This window comes from Tachyglossus aculeatus, unplaced genomic scaffold, assembly GCF_015852505.1.
Source record: "Tachyglossus aculeatus isolate mTacAcu1 unplaced genomic scaffold, mTacAcu1.pri SUPER_30, whole genome shotgun sequence".
Classification (NCBI taxonomy): domain Eukaryota; kingdom Metazoa; phylum Chordata; class Mammalia; order Monotremata; family Tachyglossidae; genus Tachyglossus; species Tachyglossus aculeatus.
Genome location: NW_024044837.1, coordinates 5337207 through 5362012, shown reverse-complemented (window position 1 = coordinate 5362012; position 24806 = coordinate 5337207). Strand labels below are relative to the sequence as shown.

Here is a 24806-nt window from a genome sequence, read left to right as displayed (position 1 = left end):
CATGCTTTAGGGCTCTATCTGCGTGAGTCTTAGGATCTCTTTATCTCCGGTTGTTTATTTGTCCTTCTCTTCCTTAAGGACTTGTGAAAACTATCCCTTCCAGCCTACTTGCATTAGGAGAATGCTGCAGACATTTACAGCAATACTTTAAAGTGTAAACAACAACAAGATAAAAAAATGTCATCAGGAGAATGGGGATTCCCAGACCTAGGAGATGGAGTATGCTCTTAGCCCAGCCCTTCACACTGGGGAAACAAGACGTGAAAATAGACCAACAGCTCTCCCCCAATCTGGGAGATTTCACATGCTTCCTGTAGTCCCTTGGTTAATTGAGATGGCCCCACTCATAGAGCTGAAAGACTGCGAGAGTTATCGGTGATGTACATACAACATTGTGCACTAAGAACACTACAAACACCCACCTTGAGCGGCAAGCAGCGTGTCTTAAAACCATATGGTTCTGTAGGGCAACCAGGCGGGTGTCCTGTACTCCTTTGCTTAATAGGTTGAGGGCATTTGCTGTATGGTTAAGAAATGTCTCTGTTAACTTGGTAAAACCAATTAAGCCATCGATATCTCTACCCTGTAGGGTGGAAAATCTTTACTTGCCACAAACCCAGTACAACTCTGGGGGTGAGTGATTTGGGGCTGGGTGGATGTGTACTCTCCCTGTCAGGTACAGATAGCAGGCCCAACCAATGACTGGAGCCTCTATTAAGGATTCATTAGGAACTTTACAGAACCCAAGGAACAGTGCTAGCCCCGGGGTCTAGAGTCTCTGTTGGGTATCAATATCCCAGTAGTTCTGTGGTTCCTCAAAACAGTCGCTATTATTTGCATGTTCATATGAACAGTGAAGCAGGGAGGCAGAGAAGCAGCTTGGCCTAGTAGCAAGAGCATGGCAGTTAGAGGTCCTAGGTTATAATTCCAGCTCTGCTACTTGTCTGCTGTATAATAATGATAATAATAATAATAATGACATTTATTAAGCGTTTACTGTGTGCAAAGCACTGTTCTAAGCGCTGGGAAGGATACAAGGTGATCAGGTTGTCCCACGGGGGGGCTCACAGTCTTCATCCCCATTTTACAGATGAGGTAACAGAGGCCCTGAGAAGTTAAGTAACTTGCCCAAAGTCACACAGATGACAATTGGTGGAGACGGGATTTGAACCCATGACCTCTGACTCCAAAGCCCGGGCTCTTTCCACTGAGCCACGCTGCTTCTCCTTGTATGACCTTGGGCATGTTCTAGACTGTAAGCCTGTTGTTGGGCAGGGATTGTCTCTATCTATTCCCGAACTCTACTTTCCAAGAAATAAGTACAGTGCTCCGCTCAGAGTAAGCGCTCAATAAATATGAATGAATGAATGAATGAATAACTTCTTTATGCCTGATACCTCATCTGTAAACTGGGGATTAAGAGTGTAAGCCCCAGTGGGAAAACCTGATTACCTTGTATCTACCCCAGTGTTTAGAACGGTGCTTGGCACTTAGTGAGCATTTAACAAATACCATAATAATAATAATAATAATTATTATTATTATTATTATGACCTCAGAGTCTTGTCCTGATGGCTCCAGAACCTGCTTAGTGTGAGTTGTGTGGATCCAGGTTCGCTGTCCTCGACACTTTACCGCAGTTCCCATAATTAGCAGCACATCATACGGTCCCTTCCACCGTGGCTCCAGGGCATGCTTTCGTCTGAAGGACTTAAGAAGTACCCAATCACCTGGTTTGAGTCTCTGGCTTCGGTTGGGGTCAGGTTTTGTCAGGGCCTGTAGCATTTGCAAATATAAAGCCTTTAAACAATTAAGAACTTGCAATAATCCAATAAGGCATCATCAGTAAGGACTATGTTCCATCTTTCCCAATCCATAGGAGGGGACATAAGGAGGCGCGACAGCCTACCACCTACCATCAGAACTTCATGTGGGCTCAAGTCTGTCTTTTGCTAGGAGTGTTTTGTAGACCACAGAGGGCCAAGGGAAGACATTCTGGCCATCTCAATCCCGTGTCATGGTATAGTTTTGCTAATCCTGTCAGCAGGGAAATGCCTCTACCCATCTTGAGAAAGCATCTATTATCATTAGAACAGAACCAAAAACCCATCAGCGAAGGCATTTGAATGAAGGGAACCTGAATGTTAAGAAAGTGGCCCCAATGGGTCAGATGTGCTCTGCAGGGATCTCTGGTGGTTTTCCCTAAATTATTTTGTTGACATTGGGCATACTGAGACAGACTGCATAGCTAGCTGCCTTACCTTGGGTGCAAACCAGAGCCCTGCAAGGAAAGGCAATACAGTGTGTGTGTGTTTATATGTTTTTGGGGGGGGCGATGGGGAGGGAGGAATAAGACGGTGGTTGGGGCCCACCCAATCTTCTGAAGGAGTTTGATAACAGTTCAGTGTTAACCTGGATTTTACTTCCTCCCTAGAGGCCTTTCTCTGAAGAGTAGCCAAATTGCAGAGGGCAGTCCTGGAAGTAGAGGGGAGGGACAAAGATGGAAGTATCAGGAGGACATTGCGTGGAATGTAGAGCCACAACTCATACAGGGGCATCTGCGCAGGCATTTCCCTTTGACACGGGGTCAGGGGAGGAGGAATGCGCCACACATTTTAAAACAGCAAGAGATTCACGTAGCAAGATTGTCTTTCAAAGGGATGTACAAGGGGCCTATTTCAGATAGGGGTTCCCGCAGCCGTGAGGAAACCTTGTTGTTTCCAGAGGGAACCAAAATAATGCACAACCTCAAATCCATATCGGGAGTCGGTGTAGATTGCTAATAATAATAATAATAATAATAATAATGGGATTTGTTAAGCTCTTACTATGTGCAAAGCACTGTTCTAAGCGCTGGGGAGGTTCCAAGGTAATCAGGTTGTCCCACGCGGGGCTTACAGTTTTAATCCCCATTTTCCAGATGAGGGAACCGAGGCACAGAGAAGTGAAGTGACTTGCCCAAAGTCACACAGCTGACAAGTAGCGGAGCAGGGATTTGAACCCATGACCTCGGACTCCAAAGCGCAGGCTCTTTCTATTGAGCCACGCTGCCCGGAGGCCATTCATTTATTCATTCACTCATTCATTCACTCGTATTTATTGAGCGCTAACTGTGTGCCAAGCACTGTAGTAAGCGCTTGGGAAGTACAATTCGGCAACATATAGAGACGATCCCTACCCAACAACGGGATCACAGTCTAGAAGGGGGAAACAGACAGCAAAACAAGTAGATAGGTGTCAATACCATCTGAGTAAATAGAATTATAGCTATATACACATCAGTAGCAAAATATAGTAAATATGTACAAATAAAATAGAGTAATAAATATGTACAAATATATACAAAGTGCTATGTGGAGGGGAAGTGGGTAGGGCAGAGGGAGGGAGGAGGCGATGGGGAGGGGAGGAGGTGGAGGAGAGGAAAAAAGGGGGGACCGTCTGGGAAGGCTTCCTGGAGGAGGTGAACTTTTAGTAGGGCTTTGAAGGGAGGAAGAGAGCTAGTTTGGTGGATGTGTGGAGGGAGGGCATTCCAGGACAGAGGAAGGACGTGGGTCGGGGATCGACGACAGGACAGGTGAGAACGAGGCACAGTGAAGAGGTTAGCAGCAGAGAAGTGGGGTATATGGGCTGGGCTGTAGAAGGAGAGACAGGAGGTGAGGTAGGAGGGGGCAAGGTGATGGAGAGCCTGGAATCTGAGAGCTCACCTCCTCCAGGAGGCCTTCCCACACTGAACCCCCTTTTTCCTCTCCTCCTCCCCATCCCCCCTTGCCCTACCTCCTTCCCCTCCCCACAGCACTTGTATATATATATATATATGTACAATTTTATTACTCCATTTATTTTACTTGTACATATTTACTGTCTATTAATTTTTTAATGATGTGCATATAGCTTTAATTCTATCTGTTCTGTCGATTTTGACACCTGTCTACTTGTTTTGTTTTGTTGTCTGTCTCCCCCTTCTGGACTGTGAGCCCGTTATTGGGTAGGGACCGTCTCTATATGTTGCCGACTTGTACCTCCCAAGTGCTTAGTACAGTGCTCTGCACACAGTACGCACTCAGTAAATATGATTGAATGAATATTAATAATAATAATAATAATTGCGGTATTTGATAAGTACTTATGATATGGTAAACACTTTACTAAGTGCTGGAGTAGATATAAGATCATCAGGATGAGCACAGCGCCTGTCCCATCTTAGTCAATCAATCAGTGAAATATATTGGGCAGTTAATATGCACAGAGCATTGTACTGAGTTACTGGGAGGGTTCAGTATGGCAGAGTTGGTAGATATGTTCTCTCTCACAAGTAGCTTTCAGTTTGGAGGGGCTCCATTAATCAATCAATCAATCGTATTTATTGAGCGCTTACTGTGTGCAGAGCACTGTACTAAGCGCTTGGGAAATACAAGTTAGCAACATATAGAGACAGTCCCTACCCAACAGCGGGCTCACAGTCTAAAAGACTCACACTTTAAGTTCGAGGATAACAGGAAATTTAGTCCCATTTTACAGACAAGGAGTCTGAGGCACAGAAATGAGAAGTGATTGACCTAAATTCGCACAGCGGGGAAGTGGCAGAGCTTGGATTAGAACCCAGAGCCTCTGAATCCCAGGCCTGTACACAGTGAGGGCTCGATAAATTCCATTACATGATTGAAACGGTACACCTGGCTTTGAAAGATGCTCAAGAAGACTTCAGGATTCCAGGTGCCATGGAATTATTTTCCAACATCTAATAAGACCAGAGCAGGAGGCATAACCAACAGACGATTACTCTCCCCGCCTTCAAAATCTTATTAAAAATCACACGCTCCAAGGGGCCTTCCCCTAGGAATCGCTCATTTCCCTTATTCCCTCTCCCTCCTGCATCACACTTGCACTTGATTTGTACCCTTTATTCACCCCACCCTCAGCCCCACAGCACTTATGTACATATCCATAATATATTTTAATGCTTGTCTCCCCCTCTGCCCTGCTAAGTTCCTTGGGGGCAAGGAACATGTCTCTCAACTCTGTTACATGGTACTCTCTCAAGTGCTTAGTACAGTGTTCTGCATGCCGTAAGCACTTATTACACCCCTATTTCTAGCTGTTTGACTCGATTTTGTGTATGTGAATCAGGCATGTTGGGTTCCCGGGGGAGGAGGAAAAGAGTAAAAACATAGGTAGAGCTACAAAAAAAGGAAACAGAAGCAAAAACAATGAAGAGCAAAATGCATAAGTGCCAAGGATGACCATCTAATTTCCTGTGTTTTAATTGGAAGAATCTAAACTACAAAAGTTCCCCAAAAGTTTTTTTATTTGTTGGAATCATAGTTTACAAAGCTTCACACTTGGTGTTTACCTGACTTGTCCTCATAACGTTCCTACACCAGAACCTGTCCTCATTTCAGAGCTAAATCCAGTAAGGACTATTTCCTAGGAAGCTAAAAGCTGCACCCTAAAAGCTGCAACCTCCTGGAGAGCAGGGATCCTTTAACTCTGGTGTACTGTCCAACAAGCTTGATATCAATGAATCAATCCATCAATGATATTTATTGAATTCTTACTATTTGTAGAGTACTATACTAAGCATTTGAGAGCGTACACTACGAAAGAATTAGAAGACATGTTCCCTGCCCATTACAAGCTTACAGTCCAGAGTGGGAGGCAGACATTAACACACACACACACACACACACACACGTGTTATTGATACATGCATAAATTATAAAGTGCTCTGAATGCAATCGATGGTCGTTAAATGCTACTGACTGACTAATTAACTAGAAACTTTGAAAAGTCATTTTTCAATCAATGCCATGTATTGAGCACATAATATATGCAGACCACTGTACTATGTGGTTGGGAGATTGCAATACTGAATTTTCATTCTGAAAACTTCTTATTTGTGTTCGAAGATACAAGCTAGTCAGGTTGGATCAGTCCCTGTCCCACATGGGGCTCATAGTCCTAATTCCCATTTTTGCGATGAGGTAAGTGAGGCATAGAGAAGTGAAGTGACTTTCCCAAGGTCACACAGCCAGGTTTAGAACCCAGGTCCTCTGACTCCCAGGTCTGTGCTCCATCTGCTAGGCCACGCTGCTTCATGACACCCTTTCCCTTCCCACGAAGAGCATGTATTCCGACGGGGAGTAGACACAACAATACTTAGCTCTAGTGGAGGAGACTGCTGGGGACAAGTAGGGTGCATGAGTTCCAGGTAGTGTTGGGGCTTCTAACCCTTTAGCTCCTTGTAGGTAGGGATTGTGTAGTAAGTGATTCCCCTCTAGGAGCTTGGTATCTTACACGGAGTTTTCCGTCTATCGCTTACACACTTGCCTGCTGCAGCTGAAGCCTGTTCTTTCCGCTGCTTCTACTGCCCTGGAGCCTTCCACTCCCCTACTTACGTAGCCAGCCTGCCCTCGGCGCTTCTTGGGGTCCAACGCCCACTCCCCATTTAGCACAAGGACAGAAGGTTGAAGGCCCAGGTTTGGGGAGTTTGGGGGACTCCCACAATACCCGGAGGCTGGGTAGGCACATTGGGCATCTCTCTTGGTTCAGGATCCCTGGTAGGCTTGGAGGTGAAGCTCAGTAACAGGATTGCAAAGCAGTGGTACCTAGTGGAAAGACAGTAGCCCTGAGGATCAGATGACCTGGGTCCTAATCCCGGCCCTGCCAATTTCCTGCTGTGTGACCTTGGGCAAGTGACCTAACTTCTCCATGCCTCGGTTTACTCAACTACAAAATGGGGATTCAATATCTGTTCTTCCTCCTAACTAGAGATGTGGGACCGGGACTGTATCCGGCCTGATTAATTTCTATCCACCCCAGTGCTCTGAACAGTGCTTGGCATGTAGAAAATGCTTAACAACTACCATAAAAAAAATCCTCCTCTGTGTGAGGACACAAGGGCTTACGTGGCAAGCAAGAACTGAAGTGGCTGTCTGAAGGATGTTTAGGTAGAGAGATTGGAAATTGATCAGGAAAGCCCTTCTGGTTAAAGACTGTACCAAATATCTTTCATCTATCCTGTCTTAGTACATGAATGACATTATTATTACTGTTGTTATTATTATGAATATAATTAATAATAATATTTTATTTGAGGCTATCAAGCAGAGTAGCATGAAAGCAGCACTAGGCCAAAGAGAGATTCCAGTGCCTTCAAGAATAAAATCAAACGTTAAGCATTTACTTATGTTCACACTAGATTTTAAGCTCCCTGAAGGGAGGGATCGTGTTTACCAACACTATTGTATTATACTCTCCCAGGTACCTAGTTGCCTTCTCAGGATCACACCTGGAGAGTTACCAGTATTTTACCAGTCTCTACTACGGGAGGGAGAGTCAAGCAGAGGCATACCCATTCCATTCCTAGCTCAGGCAGTGGCAAGCAAGTAGAAGGCAATCTGCTACAAGTCAAAACTCCCCTTTGCTGGGCAGCGGTGGCACAGGAGTAAGTCAAGGGTGGAGACCCAATTTTATTGCGTGGAAGGAGGCACTGGTAAACCAGTTCAACATTTCCACCAAGAAACTTCTACATATATACTACCAGAACGACTGTAGAGGGAGGTGGGGCATTCTGGGAGAGATGTGTCCATGGTGTCGCTATGGGTAGGAAACGACTCAACAGCATAAGACAAGTTCCTAATCTCCTTTCAGTATGTGCTCAGTAAATATCAATGATTGTTTAAATTTGACAAGATGTGTCTTTTAAACATGGGGTTTCTCTGCTCATCCCTTTCTGCCTAGCTAAAATAATCCTGACTTCGTTGTTGCTGTAATCGGTGTTTTCCTCTACTGGGAAATTTTCTGGAAGAGGTAGTCACAAACAACTCGAAAGCACTGGGATATTTTTACCCACCAAACAATATATACACCTACAGGCATTATATAGATATATGCAGATGTAGATGTGCATTAAGGACACATATTGAGAAGTAGCATGGCCTAGCGGATTGAGCCAGGACCTGGGAATCAAAAGGACTTGGGTTCCAATTCTGTCTCCTCCACTTGATTGATTTGTGACCTTGGGCAATTCACTTCGTTTCTCTGGGCCTGTCACATCATCTGTAAAATGAAGATTAAAATGGGGAGCCCCATGTTGGACCTGGACTGTGTCCAACCTGATTCACTTGTTTCTACCTCAGTGCTTAGAACCTTGTTTGACACATAGTAAGTGCCTAAGAAAAATCATCATCGTCACCATTATTATTATTATTATATTTGGTAAACTATGTTCTACCTATGAAATACCAGACCTTCCAGGACAACTTAGTCCTAGGCTAAGAATTTATCCATATCTTCTTTTTTCTTCATCAGTATCATTGGGATTTCTACCAAATCAACTTCAAGGTCACGAAGAGCCATTAGAAAGAGTCAGAATATTACAAAGAAATGGATTAGGAAAAGAAAAGATATTCTCTGTTCTGCTTCATTAACCCGTTTCCCTCGGAACCAATTAGATAGCATCACTAATTAATGTTACATTGAATGGATATGGTTCATCTAACACTGTTGATAAACTGCAAGATTAAATCAAACTTTAAATTTAACCAGATCATTTATCATAGCAACCACACTTTTAGAAAGTTGGGGTAAGCGTTCTGAGTTCACATGGTACGTCTCAGAATGCTGATCTAACAAGAATTGCCTCACGTTTAAGTTTAACTTGGAGTTTATAGCCCCCTTACGTTTCACAAAGATTGAACAATGATCACTCACAATATTGAGGAGCAAATGTGCTTATAAAAATATAATCAATACATGATCTAAGGACATCCAATTTCATGTATTTCATTTGTAAATTGTTCATTGTGGATTTGACTTACTTTATTATGAAAGCCCCAAATTTGTCAGAAAAGTAATTCTTCTCTCTCTTTTCTCTCTCTCTCTCTCTCCCCCTCTCTCTCTATGGCCGATGCGCCCATGTTCCGCGCCTCGCCCTCTCCCTGGCCATTGCACGCATGCTCCGCTCCTCGCCCTCTCCCTGACCGATGGGCGCATGCTCCACTTTTCGTATTTGCTCTCTCTCTCTCTCTCTCTCTCTCTCTCTCTCTCTCTCTCGCCGTTGCGCGCATGCTCCTCTCCTCGGTCTCTCCCTGGGCGATCCGCGCATGCTCCGCTTCTCGCCTTCGTGTCCTTTCCGCTCTCTCTCCCTGGCCGATGCGCGCATGCTCCGCTCCTCGCCCCCTCCGTCGCGCGTATGATCCTCTCGTCGCCCGCCCCCTGGCCGTTGCGCGCATGCTCCGCTCCTCGCCCTCTCCCTGGCCGATGGGCGCATGCTCCGCTTCTCGCCTTTTCTCTCTCTCTCTCTCTCTCTCTCTCTCTCTCTCTCTCTCTCTCTCTCTTTCTCTCTCTCTCTCCCTCTCTACCCCCCCACCCGGCCGATGGATGCATACTCCAGTCCTCGCCCTCTCCCTCTCCGTTGCGCTCATGCTCTGATCCTCGCCCCCTCCGTGGCCGTTGCGCGCATGCTCCGGTCCCCGGTCCTCGTCACGTGCCGCTGCCCGAGCGCAGGAAGAGGCGTGAGAGGCCAGGGCGGGGAGCGGCCGCGCATGCGAGTAGGAAGCTGTGCAGCAGCGTTTATCATTATTATTATTAAATAATAATAATAATAATAACAGTTCTTAAACCCTAACTTTGTTCCCGAGCGCTGTTCTAAGTGCTGGGGTAGACACACGTTTATCAGGCTGGACACACAGCAGACAAGTGGTTTAGTCGGGATTTGAACCCAGATTTTTCAATCAATCAATTAATCATATTTATTGAGCGCTTACTGTGTGCAGAGCACTGTACTAAGAGCTTGGGAAGTACAAGTTGGCAACATATAGAGACGGTCCCTACCCAACAACGGGCTCACAGTCTACAAGGGGGAGACAGACCACAAAACAAAACATATTAACAAAATAAAATAAATAGAATAAATTTGTACAAATAAAATAAATAAATAAATAGAGTAATAAATACGTACAAACATAAATACATATATACAGGAGATGAGGAGGAGGGGAAGAAGGTAAGGCGGGGGGATGGGGAGGGGGAAGGGGGAGGAAGGAGGGGACTCAGTTTGGGAAGTCCTCCTGGAGGAGGTGAGCTCTCAGTAGGGCCTTGAAGGGAGGAAGAGCACTGTACAAAGCATTTGGGAGAATACAATATTCATTCAATTGTATTTATTGAGCGCTTACTGTGTGCAGAGCACTGTACTAAGCGCTTGGGAAGTACAAGTCGGCGACATATAGAGACGGGTCCTTACCCAACAACGGGCTCAGTCTAGAAGGGGAAGACAGACAACAAAACATGTAGACAGGTGTAACAATAAACACAAAATGAATAATGAACAGAACACATACAGGCTAATTGCACTCTACGATATGGGTGTGTTACAGACCTTCTGAGAAGTACTGAGCCTCCCTCTTTCAGACAGGTTTTTTTTAAGCTGGGCTGTTTGAGGAAAGCTATCGCTCGATAACCAACGTCTTTCCTAAAAGTGTCCCCCTCAAGCCTGATCTCTGCAAGTCCTTTACTGGCCCTCCGAAGAGCGGACACCAGGTCTTTTCGGGTGGCAGTCAACATCAGGACTATGCCTCTGTTAGTGACCACTTTCCTTTCTTTCAGGGTGGTGCTTGCATGGAACGCACCCAGCTCTGAAGGTCTTGCCTCTGCTAAACCTCTCATCTCCAGGAAGAGGCTGGCACAGGATGGGAAAGAGAAGGCCTACCTGGGTTGCACAAAACTCTGCCCCCCTTCCCACTCAGTGTTCCCTAGGCATCCCTAGGCTCGGGGTACCGCTGCAAGGGTCCACCCTCTTCAGCTCTAGTCGGCACATTTTTGCGTGTGTATGTGCAGTATTTGCTTTATGCTTACTATATTTCGGGCACTGTATTCATTCATTCATTCATTCATTCAATCGTATTTGTTGAGTGCGTACTGTGTGCAGAGCACTCTACTAAGTGCTTGGGAAGTACAAACCGGCAACATATAGAAACGGTCCCTACCCAACAACTGGCTCACAGTCTAGAAGGGGGAGACAGACAACAAAACAAAACAAGTAGACAGGTGTCAGTGCCATCAGAATAAATAAAATTATAGCTATAGACACATCATTAATAAAATGAATAGAGTAATAAATATTTACAAATATACACAAGTGCTGCGCGGAGGGGAAAGGGGCAGGGCAGAGGGAGGGCGGGGAGGAGGAGGAGAAGAAGAAGAAGAAGAAAAGGGCGGCTCAGTCTGGGAAGGCCTCCTGGAGAAGGTGAGATCTTAATAGCGCTTTGAAGGGAGGAAGAGAGCTGGTTTGGTGGGTGTGTGGAGGGAGGGCACTCCGGGCCAGAGATAGGAAGTGACCAGAAGTCGACGGTGGGACATCCGAGAATGAGGCACAGTGAGGAGGTGAGCGGCAGAGGAGTGGAGTGTGAGGGCTGGGCTGTAGAAGGAGAGAAGGAAGGAGAGGTAGGAGGGGGAGAGGTGATGGAGAGAATGAAGCCGAGCGTGAGGAGTTTTTGCTTCATTCAATTGTTGATAGGCAACCACTGTTGATTTTTGAGCAGAGGAGTGACATGTCCAGAGAGTTTCTGTAGAAGCACTGGGATAGATACAAACTAATCAGGCTGGACACAGTCCCTGTCCCACATGAGGCTTATAATCTAATCCCCATTTTACAGATGAGATCACTGGGGCAAAGAGAAGTTAGGTGAGTTACCCAAGGTCACACAACTGACAAATGGCAGAGCTGGGATTAGAACCCAGGTCCTTATGCCTCTCAGGCCCGTGCTCTATCCAATAGGCCACTATTCTTCTTTTGTCCCATCCCAGCTCCTCAATTTGGAGCACTGCGTTGGGGGACCATGTGGTGGTGGAAGGGGCAGTAATATGGAACATCCACAGAGATGAATTTGGAACAAATCGGGGTTAATGTGATGTTCCTGGGCAGCCTTCCAACTATCTTCAATAATGACCCCTCCTGCCCCCTCTTCGACTCTCCCATCTTTCCGAGGAGCATCTTTGGAGGAGATCTCCTGCCTTCTCTCATAATCCAGCCCCTTCACCTGCACTATCAAACCCATTCCATTGCACCTTAACAAAACACTTGCCCCCTACCTAACAGCCGTCTTCAATGCTTTGGTCTCCAATGGCTTCTTCCACACTGCTTTCGAACATGCCCATGTCTCTCCTACCCTAAAAATACCCTCTCTTGACCACCCAGCTCCCCCCAGCTATCATCCCATCTCCCTCCTACCTTTCCTCTCCAAACTACTTTATCGAGTTGTCTACACCTGCTGTCTCAAATTCCTTTCCTCCAGTTCTCTCCTTGACCCCTTCCAATATCGCTTCTGTCTCCTTCACCCCACAGAAACTGCCTTCTCAAAAGTCACCAATGATTCAAGCACTTTGTACAGTGTTCTGTACATCTGATTGAATGAATGAATCTCTGTCATGCCAAATCCATCCTAATCCTCCTTGACCTCTCGGTTGCCTTCGGTACTGTTGACCACCCCGTTCTCCTGAAAACATTATCCAACCTCCGCTTCACTCACACTGTTGTCTCTTGTTACTCCTCTGATCTCACCGGCCGCTTATTCTCATTCTCTTTTGCGTGGTCCTCCTCTGCCTTCCACACGTTAACTGAAAGTGTCCCTCACAGTTCCAGTTCTTGGTCCCCTTCTATTCTCCATCTACACCCAAACCCTTAGAGACCTCATTCACTCTCATGGATTCAACCATCACCTCAGCGTGTTGGATACCCAAATCTACATCTCCATCCCTAATCTCTCTCCCTCTCTGTAGTCACACATTTCCTCCTGCGTTCAGGATATCTCTACCTGGATGTCATCCCAACACCTCAAGCTCAGCGTGTCCAAAACAGAACTCCTATCTTCCTATCCAAACCCTTTCGACCTACTCACTTTTCCATCACCTTAAACGACCCCACCATCCTTCCTGTCTCACAAGCCCGTAAATTCGGCGTTATTCTTGACTCCTCTCTCTCATACATCCCATCACTAAATCCTGGTGGTTCGACCTTCACCACATCGCTAAAATATGGCCTTTCCTCTCCATCCAAACTGCTACCTCGTTAAACCAATCACTTATGCTCTCCCGCCTGGATTACTTTATCAGACTCCTTGTTGACATCCCAGCCTCCTGCCTCTCCCCACAGAAGCCCATACTTCACTCTGTTGCCAGGATAATTTTTCTACAAAAATATTCAGGCCACATTTTTCCACTCCTCAAGAAACTCCAGGAATTGCTTATCCACCTCTGTGTCAAACAACAGCTCCTCACCATTGGTTTTAAAGCACTCAATCACCTTGCCCACTCCTTCCTCATCCTGTCACTCTCCTACTACAAATCAGCCCGCATACTTCACTCCTCTAATGCCACCCTTCTCACTGTACCTCAATCTCATCCATCGTGCTGCCGACCTCTTTCCCATGTCCTGCCTCTGGCCTGGAATGCCCTCCTGCCTCATATCCCATAGGCAATTACCCTACCCCCTCTACCACCATTCCTCAAAGCCTTATTGAAGGCACATCTCCTCCAAGAGGCCTTCCCTGACTAAGCTCTCCTTTCCTCTTCTTCCATTACGTTCTGTGATGTCCTGACTTGCTCCCTTTACTCATCCTCCCGTCCAGCCCCACAGAACGTATGGACTCATCTGTCATTTCTTCTTTAATTCATATTGACATCTGTCTCCCCGTCTAGGCTATAAGCTCGCTGTGGGCAGGGAATGTGTTTGTTTATTGTTGCACTGTACTCTCCTGAGCGTTTATCTATCGCCGAAGAGCCCAAGTGTTGGTGGTGCAGAGGGGGTCTGCGCCTGATTTTCAACCACATCTGGGCCCTCACTCACTGTTCACCTCCTCCAGAAGGCTTTCCCAGAATGAGCCCCCTTTTTCCTCTCCCCCTGCCCATCCCCACCCCACCTCCTTCCCCTCTCCACAGTACCTGTATAGATAGATAGATAGATAGATAGATAGATAGATAGATAGATAGATAGATTTGGATAGATTTATCACTATTTATTTTACTTGTACATATTTACTATTCTATTTATTTTGTCAATTATGTGCATCTAGCTTTACTTCTATTTATTATGATGACTTGACACCTGATCACATGTTGTTTTGTTGTCTGTCTCCCTCTTGTAGACTGTGAGCCCGTTGTTGGGTAGGGACCGTTTCTATATGTTGCCAACTTGTACTTCCCAAGCACTTAGTACAGTGCTCTGCACACAGTAAGCGCTTAATAAATACAATTGAATGAATGAATGAATGCTCGGCTCAAGCCCATCCGGGATGCTTTGGGGTTATGAACACATGCACACACATACCAAGCGTTTGGTACAGAGCTCTGCACACAGTAAGTGCTCAATAAATACGATTGAATGAAATAAATGCCAAAGCTAAAGATGACAATACAGACAGGGGGGAATTGTTCAGAGTGGAAAGGAAAAGGATATTTTGGTTGCAGGCGTTATAAGTGTTTCAAAGCGTATTGAGAATTTACAGGTTGGGGGGTGTCACCCGTCGTCCGCGGATTGGTTCGTTCAGTAATCAGCGAGGCGAGAGAGAGAGAGACAGAGAGAGAGGCTGGGAATGGAGAGCCTGAGTTTTATATAAAATTTATTCCACGAGGCGAATTGAATTATTTAGTTGTTTAGGCGCAATGGATTGAGCTTCCCTTTTGGGAGGAATGTAATTAAATTAGCAATATTCGAGCTTCCCTAACGGGAGGAACATAATCATGCGATAATCGCGCGTGGGTGAGGCGTCTAGCTCTCACCCATATGCACTTCCCACTCGGGATGAATCCACTTACTTTCCCACACGGGACGAATCCATTCCATTACCTGCCCACGTGGCGGGCGGCTAGCTCTCACCATGTGCTCTCCCTACATGGGAGGAGTCCACTTAGGATGCCCATCCGCAGAGGGGCATCTAGGTCCCACCTACAAGACACTCACTTATCCCACGGCCCTTTCCCTCAGTGTGTTGGTTCTGGTTGCAGAGCGGGCATCTGCTGCTGCTGCTACAACGACTGCTCCTCCTGCTGCTACGTGTCTTGGTGTTCTGCCCCCGAAGGTGAGAGACCACAGGTATTTACATCACCTGTGGCTTGGGCCATTCCCGTTTCCGTCCTCTGCTTGCTCAATCTCCACCCCTTTCATCCTCCATACCTAATTTGGTCGGCACGGAGGTGAGGGACTCCTATCTATCCGCCCTGCTCCCCTCTGACCAGAGAAGTTGCATCAGAGGTGGCATTTTGACCTCGGGATGGCCGATGCCCAGAGTCACCTTGGCACAGAGGGCCAGTTCCCATAATATGAGACATAAAATGAGGCAAATATTAACATTAAGAAACATTTTATTCGATTGTGTAGTTTATACATTTACCTAGGGAAATAAGCGATGGTTTCAATTTAAAATAGAACTTGGAAGCCAACGGTGATTTAGAGCAATTTCCTCTACAAAACTTTTATTCAGGTCAAATCCTTCACGATTCAATTTCAATCGGGTGAAATCCTTTAAGAAGATATGTCAAGTTCTGCCCTTTTTAATGGCTTGTTTGACGTTTTCAGAATTGGAATTCCCAGATTGCCCGATGGAGCGAGCAGGGGGCAGCTCTGGGGTAGAGCGAAAGAGAGACCTTCCGTGAACTATGCGAAGAAGGAACCCAGGTAGAACAAGGGCTGGGGCGGTGAGGGGAGGGGGACGAGGTTTACTCCGAAACTGAAGTGTGTATAAGTGACCCTCGAACTGAACTCCGAGGAAGAGGGAATCATGGTTTAGGCCTCCGCAGTCAGGGCTCTGCCAGCTCCTCTGTGCTGTTCATGCAGCCTCAGGTCCATCTCTGCACTCGTCAGGCCAGAGAGGGCAAAGCATTGCGGGAGGGGTGAGAGCCGGAGCTTGCGGAGGGAATAGGACTCTTGTCCCCATTTCACAGGTGGGGAAAGAGAAACGGAGAAAGAAAGGGACCTGCCCAATATCACGCAACAGGAATGAGGTCTACGTGGGACTGGAACCTGGCTCTTCTGACTCCAAGTATCGTGCTTTTTCCACCAAGTCACGCTGATACCTGAACATCCCACCCCTCGGACACAGTTGCTAATTGCATGCTCTTGGAGACACGGGGGCATGCTTTCCAGACGCGAGTCAATGGTACTGTGTTTTCAAGAACCGGAGGTGGTGGGATTTCTGAATCCCTCTGGGCTTGTGTTGGGGCGCGGAGCTGGAGACGTAGAAGGAATTGCTCTTCCCAATCCGTTTTAAGGGGAGCACGTGCAGTGGACAATGGAAGACTTCATCCTAAGAACAGACCGGGGACAAACACAAACTTTAGGCTTAGCGATTAGAGACCACGAAAGTAATAACACCCTCCATCCCCTTGGGATCACGAGATCTCATAACAACCCTCCAACACCCCCATCTCCCTTCCTGACCCCTAAGACCTCAGTCCATGGAATGTTGTGACCAGCCTCCATTCCATGTTTTCCCTTTCAGTCTCTCGAGTTTGCGGGTCACAAAGACATCTCTCTTCTTTTATCTCAGCGTGAAGTTCATGTCCCCCTCCCGCCCTCAGGCTCCAATTACCTCTTGCCGCTCCACACCCCCTCCCTCCTCTTTCTCTGCGATTCGGGTTCGGCTGCAGCAAGGGACAGACTTTCTGCCATAATAACTCACCTGCGCAGACTTTGTCGCCTTCTTCTGGACCTTAGCCATTTCCTGGTGTTTCCTTCTGGTGCTCTGGAACCAGGCTGTAACCTGGATGGGGAAGTAAACAGAAAATCCGTTCAGTTTGGGTCAAATAAGTGTGTGTGTGTGTGTGTGTGTGTGTGTGTGTGTGTGTGTGTGTGTGTGTTTGTGTATTTGTGTGTATGAGTGCGTTTGTGAAGGAAGACAGGGAAGTTTGGAGACAGAGCGGGAGCAAACCTAACTGATTCCCGGCAGAGGCAACATTTGGCCTCATCTTGTAAAACGAAGACGCGATTCAGACTCCTGGGAGCTGATGAACAACCACCTCTCCAGGCCACGACTTCCCTTCCAGCCAGTTCAGTAGAGGCTCTTGTGTGGTCACATGAAGCAGCGTGGCTCAGTGCACGGGCTTTGGAGTCAGAGATCATGGGTTCAAATCCCAACTCCGCCACTTGTCGGCTGTGTGACTTTGGGCAGGTCATTTCACTTCACTGGGCCTCAGTTCCCTCATCTGTAAAATGGGGATTAAGACCGTGAGGGCCCCCCCCGTGGAACAACCTGATCACCTTGTAACCTCCCCAGCGCTTAGAAGAGTGCTTTGCACATAGTAAGTGCTTAATAAACGCCATTATTATTATTATGAAATGGATGATATGGCGTGTGGAGCAAGGGAGAGGAGGTAGATGGGAGAGCAAAAGAAAAGCATCTTGAAAATAGATGGATATGAGATGTGGGCAGAAGGGCCAAGGAACCTCAATTCTGCGTAGACGATGGATTCTTGGTACCACACCCCTTCCTGCTTCCTCCACTGGTCAACAGTGCACTCCTCTAGACCACTACCTGAGGGAACCCGCAAGCCCACAGATAAGCAGGCTTCTTACCCGTGAAACGGAGATCTCCAAATCTCTGGCCAGTCTTACTGCTTCAGCGGTTCTGACCTAATGGTTCATTTTAAATGTCATCCACAAGGATTCCATGATGGATTTGCTCACAGGACGATTCCGGGGTATTTTGTGGACCACAACCTTGTCCCTTTTCCTCTTGGCTGCGTTCCTTTCCTTTTCTTCCGCCTCTGTCTCTTCCATTCCATCACCTCCGTCGTTGTTCCTAGCAATGCCGATGAGCCCAGAGGAAGGTCCGGACCCACGTGCCTGATCTGGGGGTGCCATTCGCAGTTCCGGAAGGCAGAAGGGCGCTATTAGAGACAGAAAGCGAACAGTAAGTGGAGGACCCTGGAAACGCCTGATATGGAATAGGGCGGACCAATCCCCCTCTCCCAGTTCCCAGCCCTCACCCCGATCGATAACGTCCCCTAAGTTCGGGGCCGAGTTCCAGGCGATTCCGGGCCAGGGCCCGCTGGCGCCACGGCGGCACCAAGGGCTTCCCCCATAGATACGCAAGTACCTTTCTGGCCGAGGGTGGGAAATAATCCCCAGTCGTCCGGCAGCGGGAGCAATCTGACTCTCAGGCCGGGGTCGTGGAACTCTGCCTCGGCCGCGGGCGGCGGATCGGACCCCTTCGCAGTTCCACTTCCTACCGAGTCGACATTACGGATGCACCGGCCGGTCCCCGCCGCGGGGAGGTCTCGGCCGGCCCCCGCCGGTCCCCCCCCCACCCGACGCCCGCCCGGTGGAGCCGTCGCGGCCCCGGGGCCGCCGGGTGGAGCGAGAGGGCCAGGGGTGGGCGGATGGGCAGCCGTACTCTCTGCCACGAGTCAAGGGGCCGCGGCCGGTGGACCTCGGCCGCGGCGGGGAGGTCATCCCGGCCTCTTCCCCCACCCCGGTTCGCGGTCCTGCAGTTACCACCATCTGCCCCGCTCCGGGGCCGGGGCCAGCCGCCTGGCCCGCGGTGGGGGGCACGTGGTACTGGGGACGACCCGCTTCCCCGCTCCCCGGAGCGAATCTCACAGCACGGAGGTCCAGCCCTGCAGGGGACTTCGGCCAGCTCCCCGAGGTCTGCCGCCACCTCCCCGGCCCGGGGTGTGCACTAACCCCCGGTGATCTCCCACCGCGGGGGCCACCGGAATCTCAGGCCGGGCTCCTGCCCCTCCACCTCGGCCACCGCGGACAATGAGAACCGCTACGGGCGGTTCCCCTCCTTCCACCCCGGTTCTGGCCTGTTGTTTCCGGGCTGCCACCGCCAGGCGGCGCTGGCGAGTCGGGGGCGGACGGCCCTCGGCGTCCGGCGCCGAGTTCCTGGTGATTCCGGGCCAGGACCGCGCTGGCGCCACCGCGGCGCCAACGGCTTCCCCCATAGATCTGCAGGTACCTTTCTGACCGAGGGTGGGAAATGATTCCCGGTGGTCCGGCAGCGGGAGCAATCTGACTCTCAGGCCGGGGCCATGGAACTCTGCCCCGGCCGCGGGCGGCGGATCGGACCCCTTCGCGGTTCCACTTCCAACCGAGTCGACATTACGGAAGGACCGGCCGGTCCCCGCCGCAGGGAGGTCGCGGCCGGCCCCTGGGGGGAGGCGCGGGGGACGGGGTGACGACCCGCTCCCCCGCTCCCCGGAATGGCTCTCAGCACCGTAGTCCAGTCCGGCAGGGGACTTCGGCCAGCTCCCCGAGCTCTGCCACCACCTCCCCGGCCCGGGGTGTGCACCCACCCCCGGCGACACCCACCGCGGGGGCCGCCGGAATCTGAGGCCGGGCTCCTGCCCCTCCGCCTCGGCCACCGCCGGCAAAGGAGGACCACTACGGGCCGGTTCCCCCTTCTTTTTCCACCCTCCCCCGTGCCGGTCTGTTGTTTCCGGGCTGCCACCGACAGGGGGCGCTAGCGAGGCAGGGGCGGACGGCCCTCGGCGTCAGGGGCAGAGTTCCAGGCGATTCCGGGCCAGGGCCCGCTGGCGCCACCGCGGATCCAACGACTGCCCCCATAGATCTGCAGGTAACTTTCTGGCCGATGGTGGGAAATAATCCCCGATGGTCCGGCAGCGGGAGCAACCTGACTCTCAGGACGGGGCCGTGGAACTCCGGCTCGGCCGGAGGCAGCAGATCGGACCCCTTCGCGGTCCGACTTCCACCAGGTCGCCCGGGCGGCGCGACCAGCTAGCTCCCCGTAGATCTGCAGGTACATTTCTGGCCGAGGGTGGGAAATAATCCCAGGTCCACCGGCCGCGGGACCCCTGGGACTCTCAGGACGGGTCCGTGGGACTATGCCTCGGCCACGGGCGGCCAATCTGAACCCTTCGCGGTACCACTTCCACCAAGTGACCTGGCCGGCCGGTCCCCCCGGGGAAGGTCGCGGCCGGCCCCCGCCGGCCCCCACCCCACGTCCGTACCCCATCACCTCGTCTGCCCCCCCCAACTCCACCTCCACCTGCTGGCCGTCTGTCTGCTGTCTCTCGCTGGCCGCTCCCCTGACCCCCCTCTTTCAGTTTGGGGGGTGTGGGGGTGGGGGGTTCCCCATCTGCAAAGGGGGCCCCCCGCCGGTTTGGGAGTACCCCACCGGTTTTGGGGTGCCCCCGGCCCCGGGGGATTTTCCACCACCCCGAAGAGGTTGGGAGGGGTCCCCCTCGTTTTCGGGGGGCCCCCTGCCCCTTTGGGGTGCCCCCCAGGTTTTGGGGGGTACCCCCGCCCCGGGGGTATTCCACCATCCCGAAGAGGTTGGGAGGGGTCCCCCTCGATTTCGGGGGGACGCCTGCCGGTTTTGGAGTGCCCCCCGGTTTGGGGGTACACCCGACCCCGGGGGGTAATCCAACACCCCGAAGAGGTTGGGAGGGGGTCCCCCTCGATTTCGGGGGGTCTCCCGCCGATTTGGGGGTTCTCCCTTTGTTTTCGGGGTGCTCCCGCCACCGGGGGTATTCCACCGTGCCACCAAGTTTAGGAGGGTTCCCCGTCGATTTCGGGGGCATTTACCGGCTTAGGTACTCCTCTGCCCCCCGATCCTCGGGTACCTGGCCCTGGCTCCAGGCGCTGGTCCCTCTGTGCCTCCCGGACCTTGTCTCCTTCTACCTCCACGACATTGTGTCTCTCTCTGTCTTGGCCCAGAGTCCCCTCTACCTCCCCGGTCTGGACCCCCTGTCTCCAGACCCAGGTACCCCTCTGCCTCCAGGCCCTGGTCCTCCTGTCTTCAGGACCTGGTCCTCCTGTCTCCTGGCCCGGGTACCCCTCTGCCTCCAGGCCCTGGTCCTCCTGTTTCTTGGCCCAGGTACCCCTCTGCCTCCAGGCCCTGATCCCCTTCTTCCTCCCTGCCCTGGTCCCCACCGTTCTCAGCCCTGGTCCCCCTCTGCCTCCCTGCCCTGGTCCCCCTGGCCTCTTGGCCCTGGTCCCACTCTGCCTCCGCACCCATGTACCCCACTGCCTCCTGGCCCTGTTCAACCTCTGCCTCGCAGCCAAGGACCCCGTCTCCCAGCCCAGGTACCCCTCTTCCTCCCGGCACAGGTCCCCCTCTGCTGCTCTGCCCTGGTCCGCCCCTGCCTCCCTGCACTGGTCTCTCTGTGCCTCCCAGCCCTGGTCTCCTTCTACTTCCAGGATCTTGGGTCACTCACCGTCCCGCCCCGGGATCCACTCTACCTTCTGGCCTTGGTCCCCTGTTTCCCGACCCACATACCCCTCTCCTCCTGGCCGTGGTCCCCCTCTGCCTCCCCGGCCTGGTCCTGGTCCGGGAAACTTATAGGTTTTTTTTCCTTCCTTTTAAATAATCAGCTAGGCCGTACCATAGCTCTCCCATCACCTGGATCCCATGGAGCACCCAAGATTCCTTTTCGGTCCTTCCCCACTGGTTTGTCCATTCCACCGGCTGCCGAGGAAGCCCCTCACTGCCTCGCACGCATTTTGCCAAGCAGGCATGGTGTTTGTTCTATAAAAGATGAGCGACTCTCGGGCATAGTCCCCTCCAATGGTGGCCCACTGCTCTGCTGCTCCCAATCAAGGGATTGCCAGGCAGTGAGCCCCGCCCATTCCCTACTCTCTATAAGGCCCCAGGAGGGTGGGCTTTCTCTCATCTGCTGTCTCTTCAGTACCTTCCCAGTGCCTTCCCTCCTCTCTGTGTTCCCGGGTCATGGTGAGGGAGGGTAAGGGGCTTATTTTGAATTTTTTTCACTGCTCTCTGGGAGTAGGGGCTTCGGCTCGTCGGAGTTTGTGTTGTTGAGTCTGAGTCGGGTCGTGGGCAGATGCCTTTAGGTGTAGTTTGTGCGGAGGGGGCCGTCTCGTGTTTGGGCCGAGAGGACAGGATGACCCACCTGCCTCAGTTACGGTATGGTTGCACCAGTTCCATCGGAATAAGAATTCCATCTATTATAATAGCATTTATTAAGCACTTACTATGTGCAAAGCACTGTTCTAAGCGCTGCAGAGGTCACAAGGTAATCGGGTTGTCCCACGGGAGGCTCACAGCCTTAATCCCCACTTTACCAATGAGGGAAACGAGGCACAGAGAAGGGAAGTGACGTGCCCAAAGTCACACAGCCGGTAATTGGTTGAGGCGGGATCGAAACCCAGGACCAATGCCCATGCCCAAAAGTGCGATTGTGAGCCGCAGGGTCACAAGTAAACCTTAAATAACCGGGGGACGGCGGGGGTGGGGGGGGGGGCTAACCTGGTTTTCGGGCCCCAGCGGTGCCCAAATTGATATTTGGCTGGTAATTTGGATTTCCTGATGGGAGGATAAAGGATATCAATATTCTGGATGTCCAGAGTTACTTTGATTTCCTTGAAAATCGATGGAGATCTCTCTGGAAAATGGAACAGACTCGGTCGGGCTTCCCGGCTAGCCATGCGTCCACCCCAATGCTGGAAGGAAGGTGGATGGGTCATTAAAAAAATCCCCAAAACACGAAAAAATTTCGGGCCGGCAATTCCCTTTATCCATCCTCTAAAGGAAACACCTCCCTTCCCGGGACACCATGTATATTAATAGTCAGATCAACCAATCAATCAATCGTATTTACCGAGAGCTTACTGTGTGCAGAGCACTGTACTAAGCGCTTGGGAAGTACAAGTTGGCAACATATAGATACAGTCCCTACCCAACAGTGGGCTCACAGTCCAGAAGGGGGAGACAGAGAACAAAACAAAACATATTAACAAAATGCCAGTCAGATGATGCATTGGCTTTTTGACTCCCCCAAGGTCATGCAGCAGACAAATGGCAGCAAACCTTCTGACTCCCAGGCCCGTGCTCTATCCCTATGACATACTGCTTATCTTTCAGTGGTTACCTATTGATCTCTGGTATGTACTAAGCCCTCGCTTGCTTTGTGGAGAGCCCCGTACAAAATGCTCGGGAGGGTACACTACAACAGAGTTGGTAGATGTGACCCCTGCCCACAAGGAGTTTAGAGGAGGAGTTGGGTGTTAAAAACAGATTATTGGATTGGTTTCATCACACCCCACAGACAATCGTTTTAAGTAAATGCCTGCCAACGACAAATTAAGAAATAATCTTTAGGAGGCGTGAAGATGTAGCCATCTAGTCTCGGCTTGCTACCACTTCAGCAGAACCCTTTAATTTTTGCCTCATGATGGCTTCTGCTTAGTTACTCGGTTTTATGAAGAAACATCGGATCTCGCACCTGCAGTATTGGAGAACATCCAGCTCCTGAGTTTTACTCGCTTTTGGCCCGCTACACATCCGCAATACACCCCCTGGCCTGGAATGCCCTCCCTCCCCACATCCGCCAAGCTAGCTCTCTTCCTCCCTTCAAGGCCCTACTGAGAGCTCACCTCCTCCAGGAGGACTTCCCAGACTGAGCCCCCTCTTCCCTCGCCCCCTTCTCCCCCTCTCCATCCCCTCCGCCTTACCTCCTTCCCTTCCCCACAGCACCCGTATATTTGTATATATGTTTCTATGTATTTATTACTCTATTCATTTATTTATTTTACTTGTACATATCTATTCTATTTAATAAATTATTTTGTTACTATTTTAATACATATTTTGTTAATATGTCTTGTTCTGTTCTCTGTCTCCCCCTTCTAGACTGTGAGACCACTGTTGGGTAGGGACCGTCTCTATGTGTTGTCAACTTGTACTTCCCAAGCGCTTAGTAAAGTGCTCTGCACACAGTAAGCACTCAATAAATAAGATTGATTGATTTATTGATTTTAAAAAATCTCCAAAACACGAAAATTTTTTCGTGCCGGCAATTCCCTTTGTACATCCTCTAAAGGAACCACTTCCCTTCCCGGGACACCATGGATATTAATAGTCAGATGATGCATTGGCTTTTTGATTTCCACTTAAATTAAATAAATTCAAGAGGAAATCAAAACGCCAATTACATTTTCATTTCGGTTCCTGTTGTGGTTCTGAGGTTTCTAAGGCATGTTTTAAACCCCTCTATTCTTTTGGGGGCCATCGTGGTTTTTTTTTCAATTTTATTTCCCTGGGGGATTTAGGGCACTCTTTCCGGGGTCCACCGCTTCGGGTGGACACTTGAAGATCGGCAGGATTCCAGTTCCAGTCTCGTTCGGTCCTCACTGTTCAAATCGAAAGAAATTTGATTTGATTCCCGCCTCTTGGTGACAATGTTGGATCGGGAAACTTTTAGTTCCGTTTTTTTTCCTTCTTTTTAAATAATCAACTAGGCCGTGCCCTAGCTCTCCCATCCCCTGGGTCCCTTGGAGTACCCGAGATTCCTTTTCGGTCCTTCCCCACTGGGTTTTTCATGGCACACCCTGCCGAGGAAGCCTCTCTCCACGTCCCACGCACTCTGCCAAGCAGGTACGGTGTTTGTTCTGCAAAGGATGAACCGCTCAAGGGCACAGTCCCTTCCAATAGTGGCCCACTGCTCAGCTGCTCCCAATCAAGGGATTGCCATGCGGTTGAGTCCCGCCCCTTCCCTACTCTATATAAGGCCTCCGGAGGCTGGACCTTCTCCCAGCTTCTGCATCTTCAGTGCCTTCCCAGTGCCAGCCCTCCTCTCTGTATTCCCGGGTCATGGTCAGTGAGGGTAGGGGGCTTATTATGACTTTTTCACTGTTCTCTGGGGGTAGGGGCTTTGGCTCTGTCGGAGTTTGTTTCCTGCGTCGGGTCGTGGACAGATGCCTGTAGGTGTAGTGCCTCTGTGTGGAGGGGGCCGTCTTGAGTTTTGTCCGAGAGGTCAGAATGATCCACCTACCCCAGTTACGGTATGGTTGCACGAGTTCCAGTGGAATAATAATTCCATCTATTATAGTA

The 24806-nt window shown here is 50.2% G+C and overlaps 1 pseudogene; it reads right to left on the bottom strand.

Annotated features, from left to right (window-relative positions):
• Positions 1 to 227: 227 nt before the first annotated feature.
• Positions 228 to 18233, bottom strand: LOC119921815 (annotated as a pseudogene).
• Positions 18234 to 24806: the final 6573 nt, after the last annotated feature.